The 12,771-nt window shown below is 35.7% G+C and overlaps 1 protein-coding gene across 5 annotated transcripts in view; it reads right to left on the reverse strand.

Moving 5' to 3' along the window:
- Positions 1–12,771, reverse strand: part of LOC142230048 (uncharacterized) — a 325,965-nt gene that overhangs the window by 11,920 nt on the left and 301,274 nt on the right. The window lies entirely within an intron of this gene.

Genomic DNA, 12,771 nt, shown 5'->3' on the forward strand with positions numbered 1-12,771 from the left:
GTTTGCACTGGTGTTCTATCCAGAACATCTCACCAGTGCAAGTCGAGCCGATCTTGCCAGATTGTGTTTTGACAAAGTGACGCTTCATCGATTCACAATAGCACTTTAATTGACTAATTTATCGCAAAACATGTAATTCAAAGTGGTATAGTGTCATAAATAATCGCAGCAGTAAATATTTATTACTAATTGTGTAATGTACAAGCTTCAGAAAGAAAAGGGATATTCATTATTTGGAATTGTGTCCGAAGACCTCACGACTCATTCGATTATCAGATTAAATTTTCACAAAATAATCCCTTATAATGCTAATGAATGGAGACGGTGGGAGCCATTGAAAAGCTAGCAAACAGTCGGGAATGGGGGGGGTTCTTGCCTCTCATCCGTTAGCACAATTTCCATTACAATATTTTTATTATAGACTCCCGAAAATTTAGAATACTATAGGAAACAAGATATAAATGGGCCAATGCAACCAATATGAAAAACAAAACAAGCCCCTGGTTGGTTACACACTAGAAAATTGAAGAGAACAAAAACTTGAATATAAAAAGGCCATCAATGGAACTCCAAGATGGTACGGAGTCCTCGTCTCATTACCCACACCTGCCATACCCTAAGGACAAAAAATTGAATTTCTAGGGACCCTTGACGATACATACTTAACTCATTTGTTTTCCCACGCAAGAAATTATATTAAACTTAAAGTTCCATTTCAAATTTAAACCTTATTTTTATTTCAATTCATTTTAGTAGGATTATTAAGACGTTATCCTAAATCGTTATATCGGAAATATTATAATGAATATCGAAAAAACGTAAAATTATTTATAAGTAGGAAATATGGAGACATTATAATAAATTTATGAAATCTTATAAATTATGACAAAAAAAGAAATAATAGAAAAGAAATTACCAATAATATGTAATATACGCTTATAAAAACATTTTACACAATAAGGAAAAAACTAAACGATTGAATTGTTTGTTGGGTGCTACCAGAATCATTATAAAGCAAATTATGAATAAATGAATGAGGCAAATTTATGAATGATAAAATAAGAAAGTCGTTAGCAAAATAAAGACAATCCAAAGCATAAATGCGTAAATTTGTGAAACCGAGAGACAAAGCAGAATTTCCAATAGAAAGAACAAACGTAAAAATCTACATTGGTTTGGTCACAGCAAAGAGCATAGTACACCAACAATTTAGGCGTGATAAAACCATGAATGAAGAATAATGAATAAAATCAAACGAACAGCTCAAGTAAAACATCATCGTTGGATCACTACAACAAACATTCAATTACCTCTCTCCTGAGTACTCATTGTTTATATGGAGATAATGATGTTTTATTTAACTGTGCGTAAGATTTCTTTTCTCGTTTGGTTCTCTTTTTTTATGAATGAAAAATAAAATAGAAATATCATTAACAAAACACTCACCCAGACATTAGTGATTCCGTTGAAGATGATGAGGCCTCAGCAACACAACGTTCGATGTTTGTCCGGGGAAGCTTGATCAGTGGGGATAAGTAATGATTAATTTAAACTGCATGCCCTACATAGGTTTCACTTTTGTTACAAGGAGAAAAGAAATGTATAGAAACTAAATTGATGGTGGAAAAAAAATGACGGTGGATATTTAGTTGCAAAATTTTACGAGAGAATAATTTCGATCACCTTATTGATTCTGCACTGAACTCGAAATATTTCTTTATTATAAAAAATTCCCGATTCTTATGATTTTTCCACTATTTTGTTTCTTACATTTCTTTTTCTTCTCCCAGCAGCACCGAACACTTTTAGCAAAATTTTTTTTTTTATATTATGGTAGAAAATGTTTACATTACTCGAGGTCTTTCTTTAATTGTATTAAAAACTTGGTTTTTGATTTACTTTCTGCGACAATCTGCTGTTTGCCTTTTTCCAGATTGTTGGCTTTTTTGTTGGATAAATTATAGTACTCCCGTATAAAAGTTTAGTCTTAAAACTCCGTTCGTGGCAGATTTCACGTCGTTATCTCTCGACACTAGAATTGAACTAAACTGCCGGTGATGAGAGAGCATCAAACCTTCACATTCAGCTTTTTATGGTTATTCGTGGCGTAGTAAAGAAGTGCGAAAAAAAATGTCTTTGCCTCTTAGCCCCTTACGCTTGATACTCTCCCCTCTGATCTTTATGTTTAACACCACGACTTAAACCAGAGAGGGAGACGAATTTCAGCCTATTTTCTTTCCAATTCTAAGAGAAGTATAATTTTTTCGGTGTATTTCCTAACAATTTTCCGAGGAAAATTGACTCATATAGTTCGTGGGAAAATTGGTTCCTATCCCAAATGAACCAATAAGGAGACGTTCAATCGCTTGGGCAAAAATTCACCAAAATGTTTTTCTTGTTGGTATTCTGATATCAAATAAACTATCTTTTCCTTCGGGCGGCTCGTGGAAAAGACAACCAAAATTCTAAATATATTCCTCGTTTGGTATGGAGAAAAAATTAACTTTCCTTTTTTCCGTGCAATTACCGCGTGGGTAGTTTCTATATCGCAAATTAAGAGAAAATGTGTAAGAATAACTCAAAAATGAAAATTATTTAACATCGTGGAAAACTACCTTAGGAAAGTCAGCTTTTAATGTCCTTTCGTAGCGATTAAACAGGATATATAATAGCAGAGTATTATACTTTTTTAGGTTTACGATTTTTCAACTGGTCTTCTCGAAGGCTCGGTGGAAAAGGATGTTAACATTTTTTTTCTTATGGACGTAAAGTCGTGTTTGTCGATAAAACGTTACGAGAATCGATTCTACAACCATGTACCTACGATCTATACTTAGCTAAATGTCTATCGAGTATCAGCGATAATCGACATGTCATAGCATTGCCATTTCAAGCGGTGTTGAGTACGTGACAGTAAGATATAATAATAAAATCCGTCTTAATTCAAAAACTTTACAGGACTATTTCTACTGTCCTTTATAAACAAGTTGTCGTCTTGCATTTTCCATTTGTACATCGAGAAGTCGTAATTAATAAATAGTCTAGCAACATGTTGCTAGAATTGGAATATGTTTCGAAACAAAGAAAAAAAAACATTCATTGGCTACTATACCCCATATATAGATAGATGTTAAAAAACTTCAGACCGACAGGAATAAGAAAAAAAATTATATAGGTAATTAAACCATCAAAAAATTTAATTGAATCATAATGGAATAAATATGCCGTTACAAAACTGGATAATATGTCTCCATGAGAAACATATAAGCCAGAAAAACATATTCATCTAAAACCAAAGCAGACTTGAAAAAGTTTGTTTCCATCTCATAAGCGAATATCCTTAGAATGGAAAGTCCCAACCAATTTCCCTTCTAAGTCCTCAAGGATATAATAATGATTGCCACATCTCTCCCTTATCCGAGCCTTTACAAACAATGGGGCAAATTTCGCATTGAAGTGTTTCTGCTGACTACTCTGAACAAAATTTCTACGCAGCACCTCTTGTCCAACAGAAAAATTAGGAGTTCTAGCCCGTAAGTTGTATCGTTTCTGGTTTCGTTCATAGCCATCTTTCATATGCCGCTGTATGTCCCTGCGAATCAATTGAAGGCTATCATCTCTACATAACTCATAAGAAGGCTCACTGAGCAATTTAACTTCTTTCAAAATCGCATATTCTGACCCATGAGTGATCATGTCCATCCCAAATAATACATGATAGGGTGAAGTCTTAATTGCCTCGTGACGCGAATTCCTTAGTGCACAACTAATGGCACTAAGATTTTCGTCCCACCGTGAATGATCACCTTTTACATAAGCTCGGATTCCAGCCAACAAAGAGCGATTCACACGTTCCGATGCGTTACTCTGGGGTGAATATAAGGCCGTATATACATGCTTGATGCCCACAGATGTAAAGAAAGCGTTTATGTCGTTTGCCTTAAATTGTGAACCGTTGTCGCTCACGATGACTTCGGGAACCCCATAGCAATGGAAGATTTGTTTCTCCAAAAAATCTTGTATTGCCTTCGACGTAAATTTACGAAGGGGTTGTACCCAGTGAAATTTGGACAAATGATCCAATACAATAAGGATGCCAATATTTCCGGATTTGCTCCGAGGATATGGTCCCAGCAGATCCACATATAGTCTCTGGAAAGGTCTTTCAGAATGGGGACGATTTCCCATTTCTGGCTTCATAATATAGTTTGGAGCCTTTGTGGATCTGCAGGTATCACATTCTCGTACAAACTTCCGTACATCGTGGACAAGTCCTGGCCAGAAAAATAAACGTTTGACTAAGTCAACGGTTTTGGACATTCCTCCATGAGAGGAAACTGGTGAGTCATGGTATCGTGCAATTATGTCCTCACGTAGGCCATTTGGTACCCATAATCTCCAACATTTTTCCTCATTCTCGGGAATGCCATCGTAATGATTCACACGTATATATACATATTGGTCAATAACCCTAACGTCAGGATATTTTCCGGGATTTTCCTTGATCTTCGTTCGAAGGGAGACGTATTCATCACTCTCAAAATAAGGGGACTGTAAGTCAATTTCAGGTACATTTACCTCCAAAGCAGTAATCTCGTCAGAATAAATTCTTGAAAGGGCGTCGGGGACGACATTCTCTTTTCCCTTCCTATGGCTTATAGTGAAGGTAAATGCCTGTAATTTCAGCACCCATCGTGCTAATCTTCCAGAGAGGTTTGGCTGTCGCATTAGCCAAACAAGGCTCGAATGGTCAGTAATGACCTCGAATTCTTGTAGCTCGAGATAACAGCGAAATCTCTGAATAGCCTCCACAGCTGCCAAACATTCTCTTTCAGTAATGCTGTAATTTCTCTGGGCAGAGTTCAGCTTTTTACTCATAAAAGCCACTGGTCTTTCTTGCCCCTCATTATCTAACTGGACGAGCACAGCTCCTATGCCATAGTCGCTGGCGTCGCAGTGTAGATAAAACTTTTTAGAGAAATCAGCATTTATTAAAACAGGCGCTGTACACAATAATTTCTTAATTTTGTCAAAGGCTTCTTGGGCATTAGGGGTCCAGACAAACTTTTTCTTAGAGGACATAGTTTCGGTTATAGGAAATGCTATAGAGGAGAAATTCTCTATAAACCTCCTATACCAACCTGCTAAACCCAAGAATCCCCTGACTTGTCGTACATTCCTAGGTACAGGCCATTCAAGGATAGAATTAATTTTGTCCGGGTCTGTTGATATACCGCCGTCCCCAATCACATAACCAAGGTACTTCACCCGAGTTACGCAAAAGTGGCTCTTGGTTATATTGAGGGTAAGATTCGCCTTTCTGAATTGTTCGGCGATACGAACTAGTATACTTAAATGCTCTGAAAATGTTTCAGATACCACAATCAGGTCATCTAAGTAACCGAAAACACAGTTCTTCAAATCGAAGGGAATTAACTCATCCATAAGCCGACACATAGTCTGTGGTGCATTGCACAGTCCGAACGGCATGACCACGAATTGGTAGAGTGGTCTACCCGGGACTGTGAATGCAGTGACGGCTTTGGAGTTTTCGGCGAGACCAATCTGCCAGTAGGCATCTTTAAGGTCTAGTTTCGATATTAAATTGGCCTTTGGAAGGCGAGAAAATATTCCCTCTATTGACGGCAAAGGATAAGCATCCTTTTCGGTAGCCGAATTTATTTTCCTTGCGTCGAGGCATAAACGAATTTTGTTCGGTTTAACAACAAGCCTCATGGGCGAGCTCCATGGGGAAGTTGATTTCTCGATGACACCAAGTGCCAGCATCCGATCGATTTCCCCATACATAAGTTTTTCCACAGCGGGAGAAACTGGGTAAAAACGTTGCTTTATTGGCTTGGCATCCCCCACATGAATCTCATGTTGAATTAATGAGGTTCTGCCAAGACCTTCTTTGGCAAAATTTGGGAACAGAGATATAACCGCATCAAGCTGTTGTCTCTGTCCTGAATCTAAGGGAAAATTCTCTTCCGAAAATCCGGGTAAATTAACATTGGTATCTGCAGATTCAATGATGGATGGTTCAAGACTCATTATGGATTTATCAATAATATTATTTGATCGAACTATATCCGGTATCAAATTAAAACTTTTCCAAAAGTCGATTCCCAATATCAACTTTTGAGATATCGATGGAATAATGAAAAGATTCAAATTTCGAATTTGATTTTGAAATGAGATATCCACATTGAGCCAACCAACCACACGTTGTGGTACCCCATCAGCAGTATTCACTGAAGTCTTGCATTTATTGAAATTTTCGAATTTCGAAAAATCCTGTAAGGCCAAGTCTGAACCTATGCAACTAATACTTGCTCCGGTGTCCAACAAACCGTATTCCGTAATATGGAGAAAAGATACTTTTGCATAGTATCTTTGGTCCTGCGAAAAACTCACAATCGCAGACACAAGTAGTTTCGAACATCTTCGTTTAGTTTTGAAAAAATTTCTAAGCCGAAGAGTAGACCTTTTCGGTTTCTTATTATAAATCCCGTCAATGCGGTCATTACCAAAAATTTCATTACGTTTAGTAATATATTGCTCCCATCTCTTGTGATATGGAAGTTGAGGATAAATAATTCTATCGTCATTCACGTCAGGCTTTTCTACCAGACGGAAATCCCTTTGTAAAATTTCAGGTCTATAATCATTTTCTATATTCGAATCATTTGTCATAGCCGGGTCATTATGGGTGGAGGAATTATTAATACGATCTTGGGTATTTATGTCGGATCCCTGTTTTGAATTTGCCCCTGAAAATTTTTTTGCTTTCGAGTACTACACTTTCTACATTGAGGCTTATAGGTTTCCTTCGCCCCACATCCGTAACAAAATATAGTACGGTCCTCAAGGCAATCCTGCCAATGGTGTCCGGGCTGATCACAATTCCAGCAGCACATTAAGGGATCGGTTGACTGAATGGCATCAACTTCCTTATCTTGAGAAACACTATTTTCAAAGGGATCAATATCAACGTCAATTTCGGATATATGACGTCTAGGTGGCATCATATTAGTATTCCTGGCCGAAAAATTCCTTCTCACATACTCATCATTGAGCAGACTTTCTCTCATTTGAACGAGTTTTCGGAGATGTGGGATGGACTTTATCGGTATATATAATAGTTCGTGACGAATATCAGGTCGCAGATTGCGAGTCACAATTTCAATGAGCTCCATATCAGACAATGGCGTGGGCAAACGATCCATAATTGTGGATATACCCTCAAAAAAGGAGTCAAAGGACTCTCCCGGTTTCTGTTTCCGGTTTCTCATTTCCTCGCGTATATCGAAAGTGGATTTAAAGTCCTTGTATTGAAACCTAAGAGCTTCACAAAAATCTTCCCAGGTTATGACTCCAACCTGTTTATGGTATCGCCAAAACCAGGCTTGAGCTTTACCCGTAAGAAGTACTGGAAGATGCTTACAAATTATAGCGAAATCGCCATTGAAATTATCGTTTGTAAGGATACGCAATCGGTACAAAAAATCTTCTACATTCATGGCGGCTGAACCATCAAAGGTCAAACCCCAATTCCTAATAATGGAAGTTATCTTATCGGTATGCAAATTCACAGAAGACGAAAAACTATTATTCGAACCTTGAGAAGTACGGGGTACTCTATTCGAGCCATCAATGTGAGAATTCGGCTGGTTTTCATTGAAATTATCAAAATTGGATTCAGGCATGGGATTTCTCCCCGACAAATTCAAATTATTAAAAATCCTGGTAATATTAGTCTCAATTAATCTATTTATTTCGGCATAATCAATTATAGGTGTCATAGAAGACGGCCCCTCTGAGTGAAGAGTGGTTGGTCTCCTCGGAGTATTTTGGTTTCTATTAGATGCGTTTTGATCTACGCTATCCTGAACCGAAAGATCTAATTGATTACCAAGTTGTAAGTTACGACTATAACTTCTGGTCTGATAATGTTTGGACATCGCTCCTCTGCCACGTCCTTTACTTCTCGATTGTTTTAAGGGATAAGATATCGACCTTAAATCGGATAAAGTGCACCCGGTTTTGCAAGTGGGACATACCCCTTCACTCGATAAGTGATTTTCAATGCATCCCCTGTGAAACGAGTGGTTACAATTCGAAATAATCAAACAAGGGTTTTTCTCGCTCATAACTTCATTACACAATGAACAGAAAGAAGGAACCCCATTAGAGGTATGTGAAACGTTTGGAGACATACCTTGATTTAAATTCTGAACCTGATCCTGTGCTTGATCACCAAATGGAATCGGGTTCAGGTCATTAGACGAATCCTGAGCTTCATTAGCATCAGGTCTCAAAGGTGAATGTTGAAGTGGCATTGTTATTTTACCTTAATAACAGAAAAAAAAATTCAAAATTCAATTTACAAGCAATATTCTTGACGAATCTGACATATATAAACATTTCTTGCGTGGTACAATTAGAAAAAAAAATCCCTGAGTTAAGTATAAATTGGAAGACATTTCTGTATTCAAGTAGGAAAGAAAAACTGGTCTATTGTATAAAATGCGATATTTGAATTATTCATACTTCCCACAAAATAAGTTACAAACCCACAAATAATTCAAACTGCAAATTTCCGAATATAACCGGACGACTAGTAGCACTTTACCATTAAAATCGTTATCCTGGATATATCCAGTGCGGATATCTAAGCCACTTATAAATGAAATTTTAATAATTCAAATATAGAGCTGAAAATCATATATCTTGGTCCCAGTAAAATTTTATCAGAGAAAAGATGATATAAAACGTCATCAGTTAGAGAACTCGACTTTGATAATCTCAAGTTTCTAAAATCCAGAAGAGTTTTATACATTATTCTAAAACAAAGTATACTAGATGCCAATACATATAAATTGTCGCTTTTAAAATTGAAATCTACAAAAATTACTATACTGATTCGGAACCGAAAAATCCTCGAAAAACAAGAAAAGTTTCGGTCCCACGTTGGGCGCCATTTCTGTAATGTACAAGCTTCAGAAAGAAAAGGGATATTCATTATTTGGAATTGTGTCCGAAGACCTCACGACTCATTCGATTATCAGATTAAATTTTCACAAAATAATCCCTTATAATGCTAATGAATGGAGACGGTGGGAGCCATTGAAAAGCTAGCAAACAGTCGGGAATGGGGGGGGTTCTTGCCTCTCATCCGTTAGCACAATTTCCATTACAATATTTTTATTATAGACTCCCGAAAATTTAGAATACTATAGGAAACAAGATATAAATGGGCCAATGCAACCAATATGAAAAACAAAACAAGCCCCTGGTTGGTTACACACTAGAAAATTGAAGAGAACAAAAACTTGAATATAAAAAGGCCATCAATGGAACTCCAAGATGGTACGGAGTCCTCGTCTCATTACCCACACCTGCCATACCCTAAGGACAAAAAATTGAATTTCTAGGGATCCTTGACGATACATACTTAACTCATTTGTTTTCCCACGCAAGAAATTATATTAAACTTAAAGTTCCATTTCAAATTTAAACCTTATTTTTATTTCAATTCATTTTAGTAGGATTATTAAGACGTTATCCTAAATCGTTATATCGGAAATATTATAATGAATATCGAAAAAACGTAAAATTATTTATAAGTAGGAAATATGGAGACATTATAATAAATTTATGAAATCTTATAAATTATGACAAAAAAAGAAATAATAGAAAAGAAATTACCAATAATATGTAATATACGCTTATAAAAACATTTTACACAATAAGGAAAAAACTAAACGATTGAATTGTTTGTTGGGTGCTACCAGAATCATTATAAAGCAAATTATGAATAAATGAATGAGGCAAATTTATGAATGATAAAATAAGAAAGTCGTTAGCAAAATAAAGACAATCCAAAGCATAAATGCGTAAATTTGTGAAACCGAGAGACAAAGCAGAATTTCCAATAGAAAGAACAAACGTAAAAATCTACATTGGTTTGGTCACAGCAAAGAGCATAGTACACCAACAATTTAGGCGTGATAAAACCATGAATGAAGAATAATGAATAAAATCAAACGAACAGCTCAAGTAAAACATCATCGTTGGATCACTACAACAAACATTCAATTACCTCTCTCCTGAGTACTCATTGTTTATATGGAGATAATGATGTTTTATTTAACTGTGCGTAAGATTTCTTTTCTCGTTTGGTTCTCTTTTTTTATGAATGAAAAATAAAATAGAAATATCATTAACAAAACACTCACCCAGACATTAGTGATTCCGTTGAAGATGATGAGGCCTCAGCAACACAACGTTCGATGTTTGTCCGGGGAAGCTTGATCAGTGGGGATAAGTAATGATTAATTTAAACTGCATGCCCTACATAGGTTTCACTTTTGTTACAAGGAGAAAAGAAATGTATAGAAACTAAATTGATGGTGGAAAAAAAATGACGGTGGATATTTAGTTGCAAAATTTTACGAGAGAATAATTTCGATCACCTTATTGATTCTGCACTGAACTCGAAATATTTCTTTATTATAAAAAATTCCCGATTCTTATGATTTTTCCACTATTTTGTTTCTTACATTTCTTTTTCTTCTCCCAGCAGCACCGAACACTTTTAGCAAAATTTTTTTTTTTATATTATGGTAGAAAATGTTTACATTACTCGAGGTCTTTCTTTAATTGTATTAAAAACTTGGTTTTTGATTTACTTTCTGCGACAATCTGCTGTTTGCCTTTTTCCAGATTGTTGGCTTTTTTGTTGGATAAATTATAGTACTCCCGTATAAAAGTTTAGTCTTAAAACTCCGTTCGTGGCAGATTTCACGTCGTTATCTCTCGACACTAGAATTGAACTAAACTGCCGGTGATGAGAGAGCATCAAACCTTCACATTCAGCTTTTTATGGTTATTCGTGGCGTAGTAAAGAAGTGCGAAAAAAAATGTCTTTGCCTCTTAGCCCCTTACGCTTGATACTCTCCCCTCTGATCTTTATGTTTAACACCACGACTTAAACCAGAGAGGGAGACGAATTTCAGCCTATTTTCTTTCCAATTCTAAGAGAAGTATAATTTTTTCGGTGTATTTCCTAACAATTTTCCGAGGAAAATTGACTCATATAGTTCGTGGGAAAATTGGTTCCTATCCCAAATGAACCAATAAGGAGACGTTCAATCGCTTGGGCAAAAATTCACCAAAATGTTTTTCTTGTTGGTATTCTGATATCAAATAAACTATCTTTTCCTTCGGGCGGCTCGTGGAAAAGACAACCAAAATTCTAAATATATTCCTCGTTTGGTATGGAGAAAAAATTAACTTTCCTTTTTTCCGTGCAATTACCGCGTGGGTAGTTTCTATATCGCAAATTAAGAGAAAATGTGTAAGAATAACTCAAAAATGAAAATTATTTAACATCGTGGAAAACTACCTTAGGAAAGTCAGCTTTTAATGTCCTTTCGTAGCGATTAAACAGGATATATAATAGCAGAGTATTATACTTTTTTAGGTTTACGATTTTTCAACTGGTCTTCTCGAAGGCTCGGTGGAAAAGGATGTTAACATTTTTTTTCTTATGGACGTAAAGTCGTGTTTGTCGATAAAACGTTACGAGAATCGATTCTACAACCATGTACCTACGATCTATACTTAGCTAAATGTCTATCGAGTATCAGCGATAATCGACATGTCATAGCATTGCCATTTCAAGCGGTGTTGAGTACGTGACAGTAAGATATAATAATAAAATCCGTCTTAATTCAAAAACTTTACAGGACTATTTCTACTGTCCTTTATAAACAAGTTGTCGTCTTGCATTTTCCATTTGTACATCGAGAAGTCGTAATTAATAAATAGTCTAGCAACATGTTGCTAGAATTGGAATATGTTTCGAAACAAAGAAAAAAAAACATTCATTGGCTACTATACCCCATATATAGATAGATGTTAAAAAACTTCAGACCGACAGGAATAAGAAAAAAAATTATATAGGTAATTAAACCATCAAAAAATTTAATTGAATCATAATGGAATAAATATGCCGTTACAATTGGAGCATTTCATACAATAAAAATGCAAGATTTCACTTCTTTTCTGTGATTGTTTTTAAACAGCTGATAAACGAGTACTCTGTTTTCTTTTAGTCCTTCACGGCTTAGGGTATCCAGCAAAGACCATTAACAAAGAAGACGTGAATTGGGCTTTGATAGTGTTAGTAATAGAAAACGGAGATTAATCTCGTACTTGTTGGAAAAGCGCTCCGAACTTACTGGTTTGATGCAGACAATTTTTATTTAGCTATTTTTTCCAAAATTTCAAGCAAATTTCTGTATTGGTTGCACTAAATTATTAATAAAATGTTTCACGCAGTGTTTTTGTTCGTTTAAGAGTTAAAAAAAATTGCTAAAATAAGCGAATTAAGTTTTGTTACGAATGCAAAATGAAAAGAGAAACCGAAAAAAAGTTGCAATGTCTCATGGAACATGTATGATATTAATATCTGTTTCTTCAAGAAAAAGAGGAAGAACAAGCTTATCTCACGTCTTCTTTATGAATAGTCTTTGGTATCCAGTGCTAAAAGAAAACAGCCCTTATGTTGTTAAGACAAGTAATTTTTCCATCTGTCAATGCTGTGCCATTCGGCATTTGCCAAATGACTCATGATATTACAAACTGGTAACACTATACAGATGGTCACGTATGCAAATATGTGTATTGTTCTGTACATGGTTGTATCTGTTAGTAGTATTAAAAACTGGTTGTATAAACCACCACTTTGACCGTTAAGTTTGA

The sequence above is a fragment of the Haematobia irritans genome, chromosome 3 (assembly GCF_050003625.1).
Source record: "Haematobia irritans isolate KBUSLIRL chromosome 3, ASM5000362v1, whole genome shotgun sequence".
Classification (NCBI taxonomy): Eukaryota; Metazoa; Arthropoda; class Insecta; order Diptera; family Muscidae; genus Haematobia; species Haematobia irritans.